This window comes from Bos taurus, chromosome 22 (genome assembly GCF_002263795.3).
Source record: "Bos taurus isolate L1 Dominette 01449 registration number 42190680 breed Hereford chromosome 22, ARS-UCD2.0, whole genome shotgun sequence".
NCBI classification, from domain to species: domain Eukaryota; kingdom Metazoa; phylum Chordata; class Mammalia; order Artiodactyla; family Bovidae; genus Bos; species Bos taurus.
Genome location: NC_037349.1, coordinates 41,083,260 through 41,092,128, shown reverse-complemented (window position 1 = coordinate 41,092,128; position 8,869 = coordinate 41,083,260). Strand labels below are relative to the sequence as shown.

At 40.3% G+C, this 8,869-nt stretch overlaps 1 protein-coding gene and 1 long non-coding RNA gene across 10 annotated transcripts in view; both read right to left on the bottom strand.

The window, feature by feature from the left end:
* Positions 1–8,526, bottom strand: part of LOC132343505 (uncharacterized) — a 30,610-nt gene extending 22,084 nt beyond the window's left edge. Inside the window, exon 1 of the long non-coding RNA XR_009492378.1 lies at positions 1,465–8,526. This is a non-coding gene — a long non-coding RNA (uncharacterized lncRNA). The remainder of the gene's footprint in view (positions 1–1,464) is intronic.
* The window catches only part of FHIT (fragile histidine triad diadenosine triphosphatase), a 1,524,027-nt gene that overhangs the window by 538,928 nt on the left and 976,230 nt on the right, over positions 1–8,869 (bottom strand).

Sequence of the window (8,869 nt, the reverse complement as noted above, 5' to 3'; positions counted from 1 at the left end):
ACTTATGAGTTCAAAATCTACTCCCTGGTTTATTCTTTGATTCAGGAAAATTTCAAAAGCGGATTTGCTGATGATAACAAATTTATTTTCAGGAATAATATTCCTGATCTAATATGAGACAATAAATAATTCAGAAGTTTCATATTATCAGGGAATTTCATTTAGGAGATCAACTGGGGATTGGTGTAATGAGAAGCATTCACCTTGCTCAGACTGCTACTCTGCATTTAATCTTATAATATTCCCTTTAGGGTGTACAAGACAGCTTGTTGGAAAATTCTTTGCTATATTAAGCAAGAGAACAAAAGAGAGAAGGCAGGTAAAGGACACAGCACTATGGAAATGACATTTAGTTTCTATTTGAATTCTCAAGTATTGAACTTTTTAAAATCTTCATTTGAAGAAATTCTGAGAAATTTGTCAAGAGTCAGAACAAAACAGGATATAGCCTGCCACTGAAGATAGAGTGCTAAAAAAAAAAACCCTTAACAATTGTTCAACCTAAATGGTTGGTGATCAGTGTTCATTTCACTATTCTTGCAACTCTCCCTATGTTTGACAATTTTTAACAACAAAAAGTTTAGTGGGGGAAACCTATTGCTAAAAAAGTAGGGGAAAGATTCTGTACAGTTTTCTCTTTTGGCACAACTAATATCTATTCACTCTTCACTTGGGAATAGCATCTTTCCCCCTATAAAACCCATGTGCTCTAGGGGGTGGGATGCAGTGGGTGGCTGCATGCATCACCTGGACAGCCACACCTCTCCCTAAGAACAGTCAGCACACATCTGTCCCCCTGGCCGTTTGGACTGGCTCAGAGATGGGCAAGAGACTAAATCTGAACCAAGTAGAGTGAAGCCCAGGATTTTTGTTCCATAGTTATGGGAAAAGCTTTTACTTTTCCTAGTCAACACGAATGGAGGAAAGATAAAGGCCCATAAACTGGGGGTGATCACATTAGGACCATAATTAGAGAGTTCACCAGAGACTGAACTCAGCAACAAGGAAATAGTTGACAGAAAGACAGACAGACAGAGAGAGAGAGAGAAAGCTACTCCTAGGATTTCCCTGGTGGTACAGTGGATAGGAATCCACCCATCAATGCAGAGGACACAAGTCCCACCCCTGGTCCTCTAAGATTCCACATGCCACAGAACAAAAATTCCCATGTGCCGCAACTACTGAGCTTGACTTCTAGAGCCTGTGGCTGTCCAGGTGATGCATGCAGCCACCCACTGCACCCCACCCCCTAGAGCACATGGGTTTTGTAGGGGGAAAGATGCTATTCCCAAGTGAAGAGTGAATAGATATTAATTGTGCCAAAAGAGAAAACTGTACAGAATCTTTCCCCTACTTTTTTAGTGAGCTGCAACTAAAGAGCCTGCACGCTGCTGCTACCGAAGCCCATGTGCCTGGACTCTGCTCTGCAATAAGAGAAGCCACCATGATGAGAAGCCCACGTACCACAATGGAGAGTAGCCTCCACTCGCCACAATTAGAGAAAGTTGGTGTGCAGCAAGGAAGACCTAGTGCAGTCACAATAAATCAATCTTTAAAAAAAAAAAAAGTTACTTCAGCCAAATCTAGAACTTTTCAATTATTTGAGACAATAATTGTCCCTGTTTGCTTAAGCTAGAATGGGTCTGTTTTTCTGTTGTTTGCAAGTGAAATTATCCCTACAGCAAGACAAAAACAGTCCAAGCAACGATTAAAGGAACCCATTTTTTACCTCACATGCAGACACTCTGAGAGCATTATTGTATCATTTGCTGCTGAATGGAGAGGAAAGTTGGTTCCTAAGGACCCCCTCGGCCAAAGAAGTACAAAACATCTGCTGAAGTCATGAGTGACTCGTTAGTGAAGTTCAGCAGCAGTAAAGCTGTCTAAAAAACACATATATTCTCACCAGTGGGTATTTATATAATTAGGGTCAATTACAATTTAGAATTTCTGGGGCATGGGGCTAAATTACAGTGACATTTAAGAGCTCTGTTAAATTTTCCCCATTCATTGTGAAGATTTCTGGAGTAACTATGTTGTAATTAAGTAATTTCATCTCTTCATTTTTATTATAATTTTCTTCTTCAGGCTTGGCAGTTACCCACTGCTCCAGGGTACCTTCCTTCACAGGAAACGAAAAAAAGGTCACTGGACTTTTAACCAACGCTTGGATGAGGTTCTGTTGCCCGCTACATGACGAGTGCTGATGTGTGCAGCATCCTCAAAATGAGTTGTTTCAACAAGATTCTCTCAGCTCCAGACTTCCCTCCATCAGAAGCCTTCCTCCAAATCATTAAGTTGTCTGCATGGGTAATCAAAACCAAGACAAAAAGAGGACAAGTTTTCAGTTGTTTTAGATGCTAGCTCTTGTCCAACTCTTTGTGACGCTATGGACTGCAGCCCATAAGGCTCCTCTGTCTATGGGATTTCCCAGGCAAGAATACTGGGGTGGGTTGCCATTTCCTTTTCTAGGGGATCTTCCTGACCCAGGGATGGAACTCATGTCTCCTGCATTAGTAGGCAGATTCTTTACCATAGAACCACCTGGGAAACATGAGTTTTAAGTAGTCCCTAGGAAATGTGCAAGCAAAGCCTATTACTTGCCTGTGGGTTTCACACTGGCCTCACAAGTACAAGTTTTATGAAGATACACCTTTTGAGCTTAAAACAAGAGAGACAGAGAGGAATGATAGCTCTCATTGCATCAAGCTATTTCAATTGCATTTACTTCTAGCAACAAAGTACATCACAGCCATAAAAAATAGCCAGAAGCCTTTAAATTTTAAGTCAATAGCACTTGACTATTATATGTTCCTAAGAGAAGGTATAATAAATTGTGTTGATGTTATAGAATATTCAGCTTTCTCCGAAGAGGGAGTAGGAAGGGAATACTGATAACAATGACATCAATTATTATCAACCTCTGATAAGGATTCACTCCATCCAAGCACCCAGTCCCTTAGAGGAAACATATTATAAGCAACATTTGGGGAAAAATGAGAAAAATATTTTTGTAAAAGTTGGTTGTATTTTTGAGCTCATGAGTGAAAGAGTCAAGACTGAAACCTCATCACACTGATTATCAAGCCTGCATTCTAAATTGTAATACAAGTGTTGAAACCTGAGCATGAGAGTAGTTATTCTAGTTTCTGACTCCATACATGATGTTCATATATGTTGCAAGTAACTCTAAAAGCATCATCCTTGATCAAGCCTAGACATTTATAATTAGGGATTCCTTCAACTAATTTTATCCTCATCCAGCCTCTTATGTTGCTGCTCATTCCATGACATGTGACATACACCTTCCATTCCTACCTACAGAAAACTTACTTGTAACTAAAATCCATGCTATTCCTTCTTTCCACAAGTATTCAGCAGGTGCTACATGCAAGGCATGATAAAGAAGTAAAAGACAGACATAGCTCCCTTGTCATATACTACACAGTAACACAGGGCAGATGATAGTGTCTCTGAGTTTATGGAGGCGTTCCAGTGCATTCCACAAACAGCTAAAATTCACACTAACTCTAAAAGTGTATTCCATGATGACCAACTAGAATAAAAGGAGACTTTTACTTCACAAATGCCAAATTTATGTCAGGTATTTCCATATGCATCTAAATTAATCATTAGACAAATTTTGGATGTAAACATATTAATACCTTCATTCAAAACTATTTTGCAACACCTACACTGTTTAAGATGCTACCTTAGACACTAGACGCCACACAAAGATGAATCAGACCACATGAAATGAAGTCAGCATAAACAGTCAAAGCAAAGGCAGTGTTTTATATTGGGAGCTGCAAAAAAGACATGGGAGTACTCTAATGTCATTTGCTTCTGGCTAGTAAGGAGAGCTATCTCTGAAGGATCCCTTCAGCCCTAAAAGTTCACATCTGGTGAAGTTCTGAAGCTCCTCTAGGATAGGAATTAGATGCTGGTAAGCGCTACCCTGGTGGCTCACTGGTAAAGAATCCGCCTGTCACTACAGGTGATTCAAGAGACACAGGTTTGATCTCTGCATCAAGAAGATCCCCTGGAGAAGGAAATGGCAACCCACTCCAGTATTCTTGCCTGAAAAGTCCCATGCATGGAGGAGTCTGGCGGGCTACAGTCTGTAGGGTCACAAACAGCTGGACACAACTGAGCATGCATGCACGCGCGCACACACACACACACACACACTTTTATTCCAGTAGCTATCACCACAACAGGGAAACAGCAGTTTCTCAAAAAATAGTTGGGTAAAAGGTAGAGACAGAGCCCTCATGGACTTTCTAGTCCAGCAAATTGCTTAAGAAACAAAGAATGTTGCAGTGATCAAACTACTTACATTTCTAAGCTTTAATTTCCACTGTACAGTCAATTTGGCAAATTAAAATACCTACACCCCAAAATGGCTAATCATAATTAATATAAATTTTGCTTATAATGAAGGGTATCATTAGCAAATCATTAATGAATGTCAGAAAGGGAAGATTATTGCAGTGTCCTGGATAAATATTTTAAGAAGAAAAAGGTACTTGGATGAGAAATATTGCAGCCTGTTTCCAGTTATTAAAAATAACTGTTTTGAACGGCAATTTGGAAAGATGTGCAGTGAAACAAAGGATACTATTCATTATAGTCAGGGTGGCAATCAGTTGGCAATAATCTATAAGTGGATTGCAGTAAAGATGTGGTATCAAATCCAGGCAGAGTCAAAATTGCGAATAACACAGAAAAACACAAGCGTGGACTATACTGAAACAGTCACACCTTTCTCTGTCTTTTGCTAACACTGGCTTTTTCCTTTGTCTTCTCCAATACTGTGAGCTCCTCGCACAGAGATTATATATGTTCACCATATACAATCTCTTGCATATGGTCTTTAAAAACAAGGAAGGAAAGAAGTCAGAACTTCTCTCTGAAAATCAGTACAGTACTCAGTCTACCTTCTTATCAATCAATATGTTTGCCCTCAGGAAGCAGCTATCAAAGAACTGGTGAAAGAAAAGACCAGGACAAAAATACAGTATCTTTCTCCAGAGAGTGTAAGGAAACTATGACTATTACCAGGAATTAAATATATTTGGTATATATCCCCAAACTGGCCAACCCCACTGTGAGTGACTAATCTGGTCACAAATGCTTCTTTCCTTTCAACTTTTTGTTTTGAAATAATCCACATCTACAATAAGTTGCAAGAGTAGTATAAGAAATAGCTCTTCACTATACCCTTCCTCAAGTATTCACATTTTGCTCTACTTTCTCTCTCTCAACACACACGGGGCTGCACATAATGCACACACTCACTGTCGCTATCCTAATCATTCGTCTTCCTGTTCTTGATGGCAGGACGGCTTAGGTATTCCAGAAAAGAGAATGAAAGGTTTTATCACCCCTACAAAACAGAGATGAAGCCTTGCACGAGATGTTTTCAGTACCTTGCATAAAGTCATCTCCCTGACGTGAAGAGTTTGGTACAGTGGAAAGTGGGAAATATAACCGGAAAACAGGTGGGAAAGATGCCAAGGACTCTATATGTTCTCCAACAGAACATTTTTTTTTAAAGCATTGTAAGATTTTTGAGTAGGCTTGCAATCCAACATAAATGTTATTTTTCTGAGATAATTTGGGGATGACACACCAATGACACAACAGAAAAAAAAGAGAATAATGACAGAACAACATAGTTCAAAACACACCGAGTTTTAGCAAAAAGATAACGCAACTGGGTTATTTCTTTCCTATAAGAAAAGAAAGCTAGGGAGGTTTGAAAAGTCAGTGGCCAATAGTTTTTAATATAAATATATTCAAATAGCACGTATTTCAATTAATTAGGTTTCGAGAGGACTAACGTGGTATTTGGACTTGGACATTAAATCCATATCGGCCTTACAGATAGTCCCCATGTTCTTCAGCCCTCCACTCCAATCCCTTCCCCTCCCCAGAAAAATCAATACGAAAACCTTCTATCAGTCAAAAAGGACTGTACTATTTAAGTGGAAATAGCTATCTACATTACAATTGTAAATGTCTAAAGCTCGTAAGTCTGGGGTTTTCCTAATGGGAGTATATGATCTGACTTCTTGTTATTCTTACGGTTGTGTTCACAAGAGCATCACAAGAGTGGTTTAAAGGCCTAAGTGCCATAAATTAGATTTTCTTTAAGAAATCATGTCCTTGACATATTTTTTCATTATCGGAGAAGAATGAAACAGATTTTTCAGTTAATTAGTGCTAAGGCATGTATTTTGCATTAGCATTAAGTTTACCAAAATGGCTTTAAAAACTTGAACAGATGGCAGAATTATAATAACTTTTCCTTATGATTTAGGTTAAGAATAAAGTGTCAAGAGAATTCTCCTAACTTTTCTGTAAAGTTAATGCAATGAATAGATACGATGTACTGCTTTTCTCATAGAGGTGTGAACAACTCTGTCTCACCTTAGATGAATATAATGAGCTGGGGGAATACATTTCAGTATTATCTATCTAGGGTAAAGGGGTTTCCCAGGGCTTAAACATGAGTCCACATAGAAACAAATCTAAACCCTAGCAGTAACTGAGTGGGGTTGGGCACGGATTGCAAAGATCAGGGTCTACAGGGCCCTGGCAGGTAAAGTAAGTGAGTCGCGTGGCGCTGCTCTAAGAATAATAGGGAAGAACGGGGACTGCAACAAGCTGGGCAGATGAGGAATCATCCAAAGGCCGTGGGATCTAGGCCACCGACAAGCTGCTCAGAGAGATTTTTCCAAAGTGTAAAATCTTAAGTGTAAAATCTCCCAATTAAAACTTTGGCAGCTATACCGTATTTTCTTTTCTTTTAAAGTAAATAAATAAAGCCAAGAGGACCAGGGAAAATAGTCTGTGGCCTCCAGTTGGCCACGGAGACCTCAGTCTGCAACCCTGGATGGGCAAGAGCAGATACCAATAATTAGAGTTTATGGTCAGTTGTTGCGTAGTTGCAAAGTCGTGTCCAACTCTTTTGTGACCCCAAGGACTGTAGCCCTTCAGGTTCCTCTGTCCCTGAGATTTCCCATGCAGGAATACTGGAGTGGGTTCCCATTTCCTTCTCCAGGGGATCTTTGTAACCCAGGGATTGAACTCACGTCTCTTGCACTGGCAGGAGGATTCTTTACCACTGAGCTACTACGGAAGTCTTTATGGTCAGAACTATGACTTAAGTCATGCCCTGTCCTTACCAGGAACTCAGCCCCTGAGTGAAACACTTTAAGTTAGCACATTTGGATCTACTCTACAGCCTGGTTTTCAAAAGCAAATTGTAGTGAGAAATGCCTGAATTCTAGTGACTAGATTGCCATGATACCCTACATGGATGATCCAGAGTTTAGGGACTTCCACTGCACTTTCCATGGACTTTCCTGGTGGCTCAGATGGTAAAGCGTCTGTCTACAATGCAGTAGGCCTGGGTTCAATCCCTGGGTTGGGAAGACCCCCTGAAGAAGGAAATGGCAGTCCACTCCAGGACTACTGCCTGGAAAATCCCATGGACAGAGGAGTCTGGTAGGCTATAGTCCATGGGGTCGCAAAGAGTCGGACACAACTGAGCGACTTCACTTTCTTTCACTGCACTGACCACTACTCAGCTAGCTCTTCATTGTCTCTCGACTCCTTAAACTCTCTCTAGTGCCTATTCTAAACTCTTACCCCATGTCCTTAAAAAGTCATTAGTAATTGAAATTAGAAAGTAAGGAGAGAATCCGCACATTCTCCTAGTCTTCATATGCTTTAACTGCACTGCAGCATTGATTGTCTCACATCTATGCGTCTCTCATCATTCACATCAAGCCTCTGAAATTTCCTCATCCCACTAAACTCACCCTTCTTTCTTGAACATTCTCCGAATCTCTCTCATCTCATCGCTTGGTTAATACCCACTCTTGGATTCTTCCTAGATCAACTCTCTCCATATACAATAATTTGATAATAAAGGGTAACAAACACTACCCATCCACCTATTTTTCATTACCTTCTTGCCTACTTAATGGAATCTTCTAGCTTTATACTCTTTTTCTCAGGTAAGGATTTTATTCACTCTTTGGTTTGCATCCTTACTCTGTTCAGGATGACTCCCAAATCAGTCAATATGTTAAAATTCATATTCCCCTAATCAAAGTTTAAAACCTTAAAGAAGAAAAAAAGAGAGAGAGAAATGGAGATGGAATAATAGTAACAATAGCAGCTAACAATGACTGACCTTTTATTATGAGCCAAGCTTACTTACTTAGTCATTCAGTCGTGTCTGACTCTTTGCGACCCCATGAACCTCAGCACACCAGGCCTCCCTGTCCATCAGCAACTCCTGGAGTCCACCCAAACCCACGTCCATTGAGTTGGTGATGCCATTCAACCACCTCATCCTCTGTCGTCCCCTTCTCCTCCTCCCCTCAATCTTTCCCAGCATCAGGGTCTTTTCTTTCTTTTTTTTTTTACATTTTATTTTATTTTTAAACTTTACATAATTGTATTAGTTTTGCCAAATATCAACATGAATCCGCCACAGGTATACATGTGTTCCCCATCCTGAACCCTCCTCCCTCCTCCCTCCCCATACCCTCCCTCTGGGTCGTCCCAGTGCACTAGCCCCAAGCATCCAGTATCGTTCATCAAACCTGGACTGGCAACTCATTTCATACATGATATTTTACATGTTTCAATGCCATTCTCCCAAATCTTCCCACCCTCTCCCTCTCCCACAGAGTCCATAAGACTAAATGAGTCAGCTCTTCACATCAGGTGGACAAAGTATTGGAGTTTCAGCTTCAATATCATTCCTTCCAATGAACACCCAGGGCTGATCTCCTTTAGGATGGACTGGTTGGATCTCCTTGCAGTCCAAGGGACTCTTGAGTCTTCT